This window comes from Myiozetetes cayanensis, unplaced genomic scaffold, assembly GCF_022539395.1.
Source record: "Myiozetetes cayanensis isolate MyiCay16 unplaced genomic scaffold, myiCay2020 scf24, whole genome shotgun sequence".
NCBI classification, from domain to species: domain Eukaryota; kingdom Metazoa; phylum Chordata; class Aves; order Passeriformes; family Tyrannidae; genus Myiozetetes; species Myiozetetes cayanensis.
This window is the reverse complement of record NW_026087456.1, coordinates 6,158,481-6,173,052: the sequence shown is the minus strand read 5'-3', so window position 1 is coordinate 6,173,052 and position 14,572 is coordinate 6,158,481. Positions and strand designations below refer to the sequence as shown.

Here is a 14,572-nt window from a genome sequence, read left to right as displayed (position 1 = left end):
TTGTTCTGGTTTATGTGTTGCTATGAGGCACTACCACAAATTCAGTTCTTCAGTGAGAATTCACAGATGCTGCTGCTGCTGCGCATGTGCGACAAGATGTTATTTTGCTGATATGTTGTTCTCAGGAGACCAGAGGGGAAGGGGAAATCATACTTTGGTCATGAATTAATACAGGAACCAATCCCTTTTTTTCATTAAAAACATCAGTGGAGTTTCTGTGGCTTTGGGGAGTTGGTCCCTAAGAAAAAGGTTATTGCAAAACCACGATCATCCTTTCTCCCTCTTCTAAATCTTGCTAAAGGGTGAGTTTCTGATCATTTCTTAGTGGTGAGAAATGTAAAATTGAGGACTGCCGGTGTTGATGAGGAGTGCAACCTTCATTAAAAGCCCCTGTTTCTCAGATGAACCTCTATTAAGCTCAAATAGCAATGACAAGTGGTTAATGATAACGTGGAAAATGTTTCCTTCAGAGATGCAGTAGGTTAAACCGTGCTGTACACTGAAGAATTTGATGAGGATTAAGAGCCCATCATCTCTAAGTTAAAGGATGTCTCCTGCAGGAAATGGCACTTAAGGAGAATGATCAGCTTTGGAAACAGTCATATCCAGGTCTGTCAATCTGTTTCTAACCTTTAAAACTGTAGACTCTGTAAAGAAGAAACTCTTTACTCAGTTCACGTGGTATGTGACAAAATGATGCCTTGGGTAACAATTGGGAGTCAAAATTATTATAACAATGAATGAGGGAATGTTTGATGTCATTTAAGATTTGGCTTCTTCACCTTGAAAGACATTTCTTTCGTTTCCAAACCTGACAAAGCTGTTGGAATTTGTCAAAAATCCTTCTGCATTGCTTGGTACAGAATTCCCACAAGTCTGGGCTCCCTAAGGGTAACATCTAGAACAGGGTAGTTCTTGGAGAGAGTAATAGTAAACTTTGACAGTGAACACAGTAGCTCTTTTTTGGAATATAGGCTGAAGATTAAACCACAGTAGTTATAACGTGCCAGGCAGAGCTATGAGTAATCATAGAACATACATTGTAAACTCAGTGGAGCAGAACACTTCCTCCACATACAAGCTGGCAGGATGGAATGAATGTCATCCTTTTAAATACCTTGGAAATGAAACAAGACCTCAGGATATGTGTGGGGGTTTTGAGTTTCACTGATTCTTTCTAACATCTCTCTGAAAGAATTTCCCATAATCTGCAATTGTTTACTTTACATGTGATCTCTTTATTTGTGGCTTTAATATTAATCTCCAGTGTGGAATCTCTGTCTATTTGTCTTTTTCTGACAAAGGCATTAGAAGTTGCCCCTTGTCCTGTTTCCTGTATCACGGATGTGATGCAGTGCTGGCTCAGGCATATTTGACAGCAGTGGTTTTAATATTGCAAGCAGAAAATGAACAGACTTTGCTGCTGCAGGTTTGAGGAAAATCCTTGCTTGTTCTGTTTGGGTTTGTTGGGGTTGTTTTGGTTGTGCTCTTTTTTATTTATTTATTTTTTTTAAGTGGAAACTTAAATTGCTTTTTTAGAATTGTGCTTTCATCTGTGTCTGGCCCTTCCTCTGCTCTGTTTGCTCTCGAGTCCCCAAAATTAGCAAGAGTAATGTTCTCGTTTGCAGTGCAGTAGGAAAGAATAACTTGACTTTCTAAAATGTAATAAACAGTTCAAGACCTGGAACAAGTACAAAACCTTCAGACAAGGTGAAAGCCCCCAGAAGAATACCTCTATTCAAAATGTCTGTGGATGTCTGCAAATACTGCCAGGAGCTTAAGTCTTGTCCTTTTCCTTTCCAAACATGTGTATTAGGTTTTTCTTTAAAAATACATACTGTATCCTTGAACTCTTCCATGCTCCTACTCAAAGAAGGTAGTATTTCCTTTAGACTAGTTGATTCATACATAAAATAAAATCGGTGAGACATTATTTTGGTCTTGCTTGTTTCCCTTTTGTGATATTGGATGGAAAACGGTCTTTTTTTGAAATATCCTAGCTTTAAAACCAGCTCTTGAGGGTTACCTGGCTCCACATCTCGGGAATTCCACTGGGTTTAACTCTGTTTCTAACTGAAGGGATCCAGCCTCGTTTAAAATGTCCCTGCCTTGCAGGATCTGGCCCAGTAAAGGACCTCATTCTGCAAAATACTCTGCACTGTGCCATTGATAATCATCAGATAAATCAACTGTCAGGCTCCATGTCTGTCCCTGACCCTGTGGGACCCACAGTACCATGGGGCTGCCCTCCCCCTTGCATGCAGCCCTTGTAAATTCATTTTTAAAGCCCAGGTGCATTGCTCTGCTGATGCCTCTTTGTAAAGACAGAAGCAAGGTGAGTCTGCTGAGGTAACTTTACCTTCAGCCTCTCTCTCTTTTCTTGCACTGCACTTCATTCCTCCCTTGTGTTTTGTTTTCAAATGGAACTACTTCTAATCTTCCCTCCTCTTGGTTTTTTTTTTGCAACAAAATATCTGCTTTACAGAGAGGTCAGAAAGGGTTTATTTTGTGCAGGAAACTCAGCTGCAGACTTGCCTTACTGTAATGCCCTTAGGTTAAAGTAATGAAGATAAAACCCTTATATCACAGCACCTGTACTGTACCTATGTCTCTAAATGTACGTGGGATGACTTAGAACAATGTGCATGGCAGAGGACAGTAATTTCATCCTTAAACCTGAGCTTTGTCATTACTTTGGGGTCAGATATGATGGAGTGAGAGACTGTCTGTTGTTTGGTGTGTCATTTGTTCCACCTGGGTGCCGCCCATCTGTTGGACCGGCCCAAGCAGAGGCTATTTTTGTAGCTGTGCTGTTGCCAGCAGCCTAAGAAAGATTCTTTGTGGCATTTATTTACTCCTTTCTATTTGCCCTGAAACCACTGCTGATCACAGCCCGAGTTTTCTCTTTGTGGTCCGTTGAGAACAATAGCAAAAATTCCACAGAAATTAAACTTGCTGGGAAGGAGTCATAAGTGGTCTAGGATTTAGTCTGGGTTTGCTTTACTGTGTCACCAGCTTTTATTAGCTGATAATTTCCTGTTCATTAATGACAGGACAGTCAAACAGCATCTCCTTTGCAGCAGAGGTGGTCTCTACATGAGCAGCTTTTTGCATGAAAAGTCTAGGAAAGAGGGAATTCTTCCTGGGCCTGCAAAATGTGCGTGGAAGGAAGGGATTAATATCGAGATGATGGCCTTGTCATCTGATTTGGCCTCTTAAATCCTTTCGGATGTGCCAGGTGCAGGAATTCTTCCAGCTTATTTTCTTCCAGTCCCCTCTGTATTCTGCTGTCCTGTGAGAACAGATGGGACTGTGCAACAGATGAGAAAATTAACTCAGATTTGAATCACATTTGACATTGGCAGGAAAGTGAGGGACTTAAAGCCAAACTCCACAACATCCTCAAATACTAAATATTTGGGATCAAGAGCCCGGTGTTTGCTTCTGAGAAGAACTAGGGCTACTTGTGATTTTTCTGCAATCAATCAGGACACGCCAGTCCTGTAAAAGAAATGTCACTGAAAATGCAAACATCATTCTGAAGGCATTAATTACATATTGCTGATACTACAAACTATAATTAGAGATCGATATGATCTATATGCTGCAGACTTTGAAGTAATCTGAAGCAATTTAGTTCCACAAGAAATTTTGGAGACAAGTAACCAAAGTAACCACCTGAAGCCTAAAACTGCTCCACTGTCATTATTGCTTTTTGTTTTCATTTTTAAATCTTGCAATTAGCGTGGTTTTGGGTATTTTTAAAAATAATAAATAAAGCAAAAGGCAAATACAGACCATCTGTGAAACACACAGGAATTGTTAAAAGCTGCATCCACGAGGATCTCTGGGAAGAGAGCCATAACACAACTAAGCATTCAGCCAGCATGATATAATTACAAATTAAACATCTCTCAAACAAATTCAGGATGAATATAAAAATCCATCAGACCTCTGCTTATTTCTTTGTTCTAGAAACTGGTATATTCAGTTCATATTAATTTAAATCAAGACTCACTGACAATGATATGGGGAGACATAATCTTTTTGCACTTACAAGTCTCTAATACTTCCTCATTTCTTACTTTTATCTAAAGGAGCAGTTTGCTTTTAATGATAGACAGAACCCTTAAGCCAGACTGGATCTGATGGCTCTTGGGACCTGCTGGAGGTAAAAACGCTTTCAGCACAGTCATTAAGTATTTGTAAGAAAAACTTATGTTAGCATTTACTGCTGTATTTCCAAGAGGAGCAAGAGTAGCAAATGGAAACTTTAGTTACTTGAAAAGAAAAGCCAGAGAAAGAACCCTGTAAATAAATGAAATGGACAATGACACAATGTTTAAGGTTATTGCTGAACAATTTTTTCATGTAAACCAGATTATTTTTTTCTCCACGTGCCCTTTCACAGAAAAATGTTACCCTCAGCTTTAGTGCTTAGATCCATATGTGAAATCGATATTTCTCCATCAAAACCAGAAGTATTCCTAAGAATTGAAGATGACTATGATAAAACAAAAGCCTTCAGAAGAAAATTTCTTCATGAAGGTCAGATTAATCATGAGACTGAATAAACAAATTAGTTCCTCGTGGAGGTTCAAAGTAGCTGCAAGAAAACGGTTTGACCAGTTAGGTACAAAATAGTGCACCAAACATAACACAATTTCTGGAACCCTCATAATTTAAAACAAAAGAAAAATCCTCTCCCTTATATATAAATATATAATTTTCAATAAGTAATCAGTTACTAAGACATTTTGAATAGGAAAAACTGAATTTTGTGCTTTGAGGATGAGCATAAACCAGAGGCTTTTAAGGGAAGGCTCATCAGGTGAGTTTTCTGTGGACAAAAGTCAAAGCCAACAAAGATGTCTATGGTAAACACAAGCACTGCAATAAATGTAAGAATTCAAGCTTTTGTGCTTGCTGAGCCCAGGTTTTGTTTTTCCCTTATGACATCGTTACAGAAATAGAGACCGTGTATGTCATTGTGAATTCCTGTACTTGGTTTTGGCCCTTTAACCTTGAATTGTGTTTCAGATTGTTTTCAATACCTGTGAAGGGACATGATTTAATTTCAGCATTCTGTCCTGATGTGCATTGTAAGCTTTACTTTGGTTATAGCAGCTCTCATGTCTCGTTGTAAGCCAATTAACTGAAATTTCGTTTGTTATGAATAGAAAATCTGCTTTCTTGCCCTTTTTAGAAAATAACAGCTCATTACTGCACCCTCTCCAAGGAAGAACAGGAAATTAGAGCTCTGAAATGGAAGTAATTTAAAAGTAATAGTAGAAAGGTAATGTAGTGTAGCAACAAAGGTCGTATTTCACCATTTTCCAACTGTGCAACTCCCAAGCAGTGCACAGGTGAGATTCTTGGTCCTGTTTCAAGGTGGTGGAAAGATACCACCAGTGTATTTCTTCGCTAGAAAAAGTAGGCTGGGGGAATAATTGCTGTTCTCGATATCCAGTCTGTCCATACTTCCCTCCCACTTCTCAGCTCTTCCTTTGTGTCCTAAGGTGTGTGAAATCAGCGAGCCTTAGCAGTGCTGTCAGCTGGGCTGTATTTTCTGGCTCTCTACCGTCTGAAATAAGAGTTCTGTGTGCCTCGTGGGACGGCATGAGCAGCAGCAGCCCAGAGCTGTTGTGCTTAGTCAACTTAAAACAACAGCTGCTGTAAATAACGATTAGAACTTGTTAACACCAATTCCATTGGTGGCTGTTATGAAATAAATACCTGCTTGTGAGCTGGTTATTTAATTGAAGTAACGTACAGACTGTGGGAGCAGCCAACAACAGCAGTGACTGGAGAGAGAGAGACTGTGAATCTGACTGACTTCCCCCACTTCCAATTCTTCAGAGACTGTTAACAAAATTATTGAGATTTTTTTTCTTAGCTCTCCAGTGAATAAGAAATGCTGAGTAAAAGGATATTACATAAATTGGCTGACATTTGCAGTGGACTAGCTAATTCCTGTGGCCTCGTGTGTGTGGTGGCTCTGTGTGTGTGTGTGCACATGTGCCTGGTGTTGTCAGTGAGCTCCCGACCCACTCCCCTCTGCTCCCAGCTGGTGGGAGACTGGATTTTGGGGGTTATGTAAGAGACAATCTAGGAAAACATGCCGAGCTGTTTGGAATTTACCCTCAGCACTAACCCCCTTCCTCCATTGTGTCATGCACTTGGAAAAAAAAAAAAAAAGTATTTTTTTGTTTTGTGGAGTGACGGGGTTGTGTCTCATCTGAAAACATGATGTCTGTCTGTCTTGGGGAGGGAATTGGGTGTACAACGAGACTTTTGCTTGCTTCTGCTTTCCATGGGCTGTGCCTGCAGTCCCAGGAGGCAAAGATCTCTTCCTTTCCTAACAACTGGGAATTGAAGATTGACAAGGGCAATAGTGGAGAAAAGGGAGATTAAAATGAGCTGTTAGGGCTGTATCTTTACACTGACCTATAGAGTGGTTCCAGTGCCAGGTGAATGGCAGCTGCATCCTGGGAAAGGGCTGGCAATAATTACTGTGTCTACAGGTAGTTCTTTCTCCTTTCTGACAAATTATTTCCCTTAGAAAGCAACATTGTGAGATTATATTTTATGGCCAGTGAAGATGGGGTCATTTCTAGTGAGAATAGATTGATTTGAAAGTCATAAAACGTGTTCCAGAGAAAGAAAACCCATCTCATGCATTTCAACAACAGGAATGTCGCTTGTTTGCTGTGTGGAACCCTCCTCTGAGCTGGGCTCATTCTGAATGCTGCTGCAGATTCCTACACATTTGTAAGGATTTTTATCCAGCAAGTTTTGGTTGGCCTGTCTTAAAGAACTGGAAGCACACTCCAGTAAATTTTTCTTATACTAGTTTGGAAAAGTGCAGTGTTGTTTTATTACATGTGATTTTCCTCTTGTGGCCTAGAACCTTAATCCCCATTCCACTCAAGTTTCATAGCAAAGATCTCAGTGAAGTTTGGGTTTTCTTTCAGACGTGGTTGAGGTCGGACCTCTCTGCCCTGCCTCTGCTTTGTAATGTATTGAAGATACTGGTTTTTAAAATTGGGGAATTTCTTAAACGTTCTGCTCTCAATCTCTTGCAGGTTGAAGTAAACGACAGTTCAACTAAAAGCAACAGAGCAGCTAAATTGCTCCCAGTACCACTGCTTTTTTATTTTTTTATGCTAAAAGCAATAGATCAAATTCAGACACGAGGTAAGCAAATGCAACTCCTTCCTTTACGCTCCTTTGTACCACATCTGAATTCTGGCCAATCCCAGCTGGTCTCCAAAGATAATTGCATGCAGTTTGTTCCAGTCTTTTCATCCCATTCCTTACAGCATGGTTTGCTTTTCTTGCATGTAACCATCCTGGAAAAAAGCCTCGTGTCTGAGAGGTAATGGAATTGTGCTTTCAATTATCCCCATGTGGTAGTGATCCAAGCATTGTAATATAGGCTAATCTTTTCTTTAAAGGCAGTACAGAAAGCTGACAGATAGAAACTGAAGTAAAAATATTAGAGACTATTCAGTGCTGATCTATTTTGTATGTGAATGGAAGAACAAAGGTAGCTTTCCTGCTTCTAACAACCGAAACTATTCACCTCTGTTGCCTCCTAACATGCAAGATAGTAACACACATGCTGCAGCTTTTTTCCTAGACCCCTAGGAATTTGGTGGTGTGTCCCGGGCATGTGGCAGCCAAAAACCATGTGTTTACCCCTTCATAAAATTTCAGGGGCCTCTTTTTCTTCCTCTTTTCAGAAAAATTACTTCCATCTGCTAAGTATTTACAGTTGCATTAAAAAAAAAAAAAAAAAAAGCTGGATAAAGCTACAAATTATGCCTTTTTTTTTTATCTTTCTACACAAATCACTTCATTATTTCTGTCACATCTCTACTCACTTGTCCTTACTGCATGCCCTAGACCCAGGCAGTTTCACATATGTGATACATGGAGCCAGGATTTCTAGTGAGAGCTGGCTGGGAACTCAAATGTCTTAAATTAAAACAATGGCTACCATCATCTGTTAAAATTGTCCAATGGATTTTTAAGGGATTTGGATTGAGGCCTGAATTGACTCCAGTTCTAGAGTGCTGAGATGTTTTATTGGTTCTTAACTTGGAGACCATGGGAGATGTCTGGGAATCAACTGTTTAAAACTGTAGGCAAAATAGAGATACCCTAAAATATTAATTTTATATTAATATGTAATAACCTTCTCTAGAAGGCTATGCTCAAGGTGTTGAAGGTAAGAGTGACAGAAAAGGTTTGTCATCGAGCCAACAACTCCAGTGACATGAATTTAATTGTAAACGTCCCCTAAGCTTGGAAAAGGTTTTAAATGGAGCTCCCAAATAGGTTCATTTCTGAAACACTCACTACTTGTGAGTGCCTGCCAGTCGTGTGGCACCAGCCAGGCTTCATTAAACATGGAGTCAAGTTGGTTCAAAATAATAGTTGAACTGCTTGTTTAATAAAATCCCAGATTTTATTAGACGATTAACCTGATTTTATGTTTCTTATAGGCTCAGGAGGAAACACTCATTGGCAGTAACTCGTTCCTTACATTTTATTTTCCACTTCTTCTCATAAATACTTCTTCCTGCTCTCCTGTCCCGAGCTCCTGAGAGCTTTGCTGTGATACTTTAAACTGTCTCATCTCTTTGCCTTTATGGAGCCTGGAGACTTCTAGAAACCAGAGCACACAATTTAGATGCAGCAAAGGGTTGGCTCAAGTGCTTAAAGAAAAAATACGAGGAAAGGCTCTTTGGTCTGTACTCAGCAGGTTCACCTTCCCCTTCAGGTGGCTGTTGGGATGAGAGGACAGATTGCATTCTCCTCCCTCAGAATTCCCTGTTCTTTTGTTTGCTGAAGATCACGGTTCTCTGCTGCTCCGTTCTGCTCTCCATTCCACAGCCACAGCTGGGGAAAGTATTTATTCTCAGCTGTGTCTCTGCGGTGAAACCAGCCACTAGGAAAAACCCCAGTGTTCCATAAAAATAACTGTGCTCAATAATAAATTTGTGCATGAGATCATGTTCTTAATCTGAAAAGAAATAGCTAAATAGTTTAAAAAAAAAAAAGAAAAAGAAAAGTCCAAAAAGGCAGCAAACAGTTTATAAGGAAGAAAGGAGAACAATAGTTCAGCAACTAATAATGATTTTTGGGCTACTTGGTACCACTGTGAAAAGGAGGTTGGAATAATTAATTGCTCTTGAAAGTCATCTCTGCAAATATCCTTAATAAAAATGAAATAGTTGATGTGGCATTGGCGTCATCTCACAGTGTCTGTGATGGTAGGCATTGTGACCAGAGACCTGCTAGTGAAAATTAGAGGAATTCTGTCCAGCATGAGATGAAGTAATTTGATGCAGGGCTGTAAAGACCCTGATACGCTTTTCTTGGGAAACACACAAGTGCTGTAGGTAAAAATATTTTGGTGCCTTCATCTGCTTGTCATCTGTATTGCACTAAAAATAACCCCTTGAGATGGCTGCCAAGGAAGTCAGTGGAGAGGTGCTATTTGAAGGGTGTGAGTAAAAAGTGATGTTGTTAAAAATTCCAGCCAAATAGGTGAGGTAGCCCAGGGATCCATCCTGTGCACATCCTGTTCTTCCTTTGCACGCAGACTTCCATAGCTGCTAACTATGCATCCAGCCTTTTCCTTGGCATGGTGTCCCCTGCCAAGGAACAGCATCGTGGCTTCAGAGAGGGCAGGGAAGACAACAGGTTTACTCCTGTGGGAAGTAAAACCCTGAAAAGAACGTTTCATCACTTTCTTGTACTCACATTATCCCACCGCAGATTGTTTTTTTTATATATATTTTTTTTTTTTTAACATCCGTAAAAACGAGCAAGGATCTTGTCTCTGGACTGTTCCACCAGCTCCACACGCGTTGTTGCTGTTGTGTGTGAGCTCCCCAGCTGACAGATGACATCTTCCCTTCTCCAGGCCCACACAGATGGTGTGAGTGACTAACCCCTGCCTGCCCCGTGCACGGCCTACACACACACTGATGTCATGAGAGGAGGCCAATACCTCCGAGGTGAGTCTCCCTGTTTGTTTGTATTCCGGCCACAACGGTGGCAAGTGCAACAATGGGGAAGGAATTGAGGCAAGGAAAAGTTCACAAGAGGAGCAGCTGACGTAAAATGTGGTGCGTAACCCACTGAAAGGAACCATCAGTGTTAGCTCGGTCGTTTTAAAAGAAGTGAATCACTAGATGACAAAGCCCGTAAATTGATTCATAAACTGCTGTCATTTTAATATGAAAGCTATTCTGTCTGAAAAATTGCCATTCAATTATGAATGGAAATAACAGCTAAAATCCAGCGTTCATCTTGGACACGATGCCCAGGGAATATTGCAAAACAGACTTTTGAGGACTCAGTTGTATCCACTCCCTGCATGTATAATATGTGTGCACAAATATAGGCACTAAAATTCAGTTAATTCGTTAACATCATTAATTGCAATGAATTTGAGTTGCTGACCTCTGAGGGAAGGGCTCTTATCACTATTTGCTTGCTGAGTTTTTATGTTGTTTTCACAAGGTACCTGTTGGCTTTGGTGAAGTGACTCAAGGTGTGCAATTGGTCAGGATGAGAGCCCTTAGCACTTCTGGCAATAAAGTTTGCCACATGGATTTTTGGGTTTTTTCCCTTCAGTGAAGCACTCCTAGACAATGTATGAGTTTGGGATTGGTTGCAGTTGCTGAGGATCGTAGGCAGGTGATGGGCAATCCGATGGGATTGGAGACTGTTGCCCTGCCAGGGAATGAAGTGGGGAGCTGGGAACTACCGTGAGGAGGGAAGGTGCTGGGGGAAAGGAAAATGGAAGAGTCCATGGAAAAACTGAGCTATAGGGTTATGAGGACTGGCTGGGAAATGAGGATGTGGGCTTTGAACTTGAAGAAAGGAGGCAGGGATTAAGCAGCAGTGGGGAAAGCAAACCCAGCTATGGAGCACATGGCTGGGAGCCACAGGGAGATGCAAAGGGAAAGGAGTCCAGAGGACAGAGCTTGGCATGAGGAGCTAGGGAAAGATTTAGAAAGAGGCTAGAAACCTGTGCCTGACAGCAGGGAAAGGGAAGGGAACAGGGTGGGGACAAAGGATGAGGAGACGAGACAGGCTGGGGGTGGAGGGTGGGGCAGCCAAGAGAAAGGAAGATGAGTCTGTGCCTATTTCAGTGTCCTGGTTTTCATTCCTGGGTCTGGGATTACACAGCCTTTCCCTTCCATCTGCTGTCAGAAGACACTGAAATCCACTGATAACATGCACACATTGATCCCTACTGCTGCCTGGCACAGGGGACAACCTTTTGCTGTTTAAGACACAGAGTCATTGTGGCCCATGGCAAAGCCAGTGGGTCCAGCTTTATCTCCAGTGATCAGCTCCCCCACAGGGCATGGATAGGAAATCTGTGAGTTTTAGATTGGGGCAGATTAACAACAGGAACAGCCCACTAAGGCTTCGGGACAGAACATTCAGACTCATAATGGCACCTGTAGCTCTTGCTTCTTTTCACCCTTTATTTCCTACCACTGGAATAAGGATCATGTAGAGCAAACAAACCCTTTTTGCTCTCCAGGTTGCTTTCAAAGATGGGCATATTCTCCCAAAATTTCCATGGAGTGCTGAGTGGAAGACTGCACATGATGAAGCTAATGAGGGTGTAACAATGTGGTTTGTGCAGGCTGTCCATTCTCTAATTTTTCCTGAGGAGGAAAAGAATGTAAACTAAATAGCGACTCTTATGTAATGAGCATTGCTTTTGCATAAAAAGGAGACAGCCCACTGAGCAATTTAACCTCCCAGATGCTTGGAAGTTAATTTTTGCAGGTCAGCTTTGAGATAATAGCCTGGGCAGTGTTGGGAAAGTCATTTTTTGGCAGATAACAAATTCCATTTTGGCGCGGGGACAAAGGATTACGGGTTTTTAAAGTACCACGAAGAACTGCACTGAGAGTCTGTCCAAGAAACAAACAGGATTTCACAAGAGCCAGTTGGCTTAAGTTGCACTTACAGTACTTGTAGCTTCATGGATTGTAGGAGATGCAGTAATGGGGAACTTACAGGCATATAGGGATGGTTTCATAGCTGAGAAAGGGGGGAATTGCACAGAGTGTTTCTCCTAAGTTAGTTGCTGCATGGATGGATGCATTGGGGTGTGGTGGAGCAGTAACTACATCCACCCCAGCACTGAACACTGCCTCAATCTCATTTGGGATAGTTCTCCCTCCCTAGAACTAAAGGCTAATTCAGCACAAGGGACCACATAATTTATTTGTGCTTCCAAAGGCATTCCAGGGCCTCTCTCCTGTCTCAAATGCTGGTGTGCTGATACTCTGAGCAGCAAACTGTCTTTGCAAGCGGTTTAACGTGTTGACTGTGCTAGTGGAATTCTGTCTGTGTTCTGCATGTGATGCTTGGTCTGTGACCTGCTGCTACAGGGTGTTATGCTCTGGGGAACCCTTCGGTGGGGCCTAGGTTTGGGGATCCATGGAAACCGCCCTGAAACAGAGAGAAAACAAATGGGAGAGTTGTTGTGACATTCCTTCTGGAGTACTATCAGTACAGATTGTTACCAAGAGTGAAGGGGTTTGGGTTTGTTTCTTTATTCTTGCTGTTTTCTACCTGCCAGCTAATGCATCCTACAGAAATAATGCAGGGCAAGATTTCAGTTGAGCAACTGGTGGAAACCAAATCCATGATGTAGTAAAATAACCTTTTTTTTTTTTTCCTTTTGTAACATCTCGCTGATCTCATCTCTCCTTGCCCTTCAGTGTGAAATGATGAAAGCTGCACGATGTGGTAACTCCTGTTCCTTGGGAATAGTCTGTCTTTGCTATATTCCTCCCCAAAGTTGGTTTGGCCTTGTACTACAACACACCAGTGAGCAGAAAGAGCATTTTCCTCATTTCCACCTGTATTTTAATTTCTCACTGCAGTCCTGTGAATAATTTAACTAGAATTAACCTACATGGAAGTTATGACTCACCTGACCTGTCTGAGACAAGAACCTAATTTAAAAGCAGATAAAGAAGAATCTATATCACAACTTTTGCTATTTCATGATCGCTTCCTAAGTGTCACACAGTGAGAGAGACATTTCTGACTCGGAGTGGTTTGTAGGTGATGTGGAAATGTTTGGAGTTAAAATTGCTGCAAGCGGCCCTGGTTGAGCAGGGGGAGGTGGACCAGATGTCCAGAGGTGCTTTCCAACCTCAACTATTCCGTGTTTATGTGGAGATCCAGCTTCTTAAGGGTTTGTGTGTGCTCTGAGCAGATGGGTTAATGGGTTTCCTAAATGACCAACCACACAGGCAGGCGTTGGCTGCGTTTCTTTATCTGCCTCTCCAGGGCTGATTCTCCCCCCACTACGGGAAAAAAGATTTCCCTGTAATCTCCTGATCTGTGTCCAAGCATTTGCAGTAACTGCCTTACCCCGTAGGATAGAACAAAACGTGTCTTGAGTCCTGAGCAGGGGCCAAGTTACTTTGGGACACTTTTTGCCACCCTTCCAGTGACATGGGATCAGGAGGGATAAATACCTAAATCATGATCTCGTGGTTATAATGCAATGCTGTGGGAAAGGGATGTGGTTTTATGGTTTTTCCTGCTAAGGAAATCTCTTACCCTAATAAATTTGGATTTCTTTGAAATCCAATATTCACTCAAATTCTTCGAGTTCGTGATGTTTGATTGCAGCTTACTTTTTTAAATTGCCTTTTTTTTTTTTTTTTAATGTACATTATCAATCTTTATATTGATATTGTTTATTTTCTTAGCCTGGAGTAATTTTGCTAATTTAGAGGTATTACTCTATATAATGTGCACTCCAGAGAGAAAGGGTGTGTATATGTGTTTGTATGTACATTAGAGAGAGGGAGAGGGGCGACTTTGCTGATTCTGAACTCTAACCTCCATAAATATTTGTCCTCAGAACATTATTTCTCGTTTCTCATAAGGCTGAGGTCACTGCTGCATCTCTTACATCTGCAACAGCCGTCAGTGCTTCTAGACAGTTCAGTTCTTTTTCCAAGTGCAATCATTTTGGACCATAACAAATTTGATTTACTGCCAACGAAGGCCTCACTGGATTGTTCCTTCTCTTATCTCCAGCCATGCTGGGCTGTTATGTTTCCAACATCAACCATTTGTAAAGGCAGCCCAAAACAAAGTTTTGGCCATCTGTGGCCACAATCAGATTAAGCATATATTGTGAAAATTTTATTTTAGGAAGACATAAACAAGTGTCCACTGGTGCTTTAGAGGAATGAAGTACTTTCCTGAAGTGGAATGGAGACTGTAAGAGGTTTGTAATAGGGAGGAGATTTTTTTTTATATTACTGATGTGTTTCTTTCTACTATTTGCACCAGAAAAAAAATATGAAGAGGGAAGAAATAAGCTTTTGTTTCAAAAAAAATATTGATAAAGTCATAAAGTCACTGGCAAGATAAATGAAATGAAAAGCTGAACCTCTGTTGCAGGATTTTCGAAGGAGTGACCACGCAAGAAGACTCCCAGGCACTTAATAATAAGCATATATACTTAAAAGAGAGAAACTTTGCCTCATAAACTGCA

At 41.2% G+C, this 14,572-nt stretch overlaps 1 protein-coding gene across 2 annotated transcripts in view; it reads left to right on the top strand.

The window, feature by feature from the left end:
• BBS12 (Bardet-Biedl syndrome 12) overlaps positions 1-14,572 on the top strand; it is a 24,560-nt gene extending 9,988 nt beyond the window's left edge. For both annotated transcript variants that reach the window (XR_007629514.1, XR_007629513.1), the window contains 3 exons: positions 7,086-7,197; positions 9,938-10,031; positions 14,479-14,572. The gene's annotated coding sequence lies outside the window, so the exon portion shown is untranslated. The remainder of the gene's footprint in view (positions 1-7,085; positions 7,198-9,937; positions 10,032-14,478) is intronic.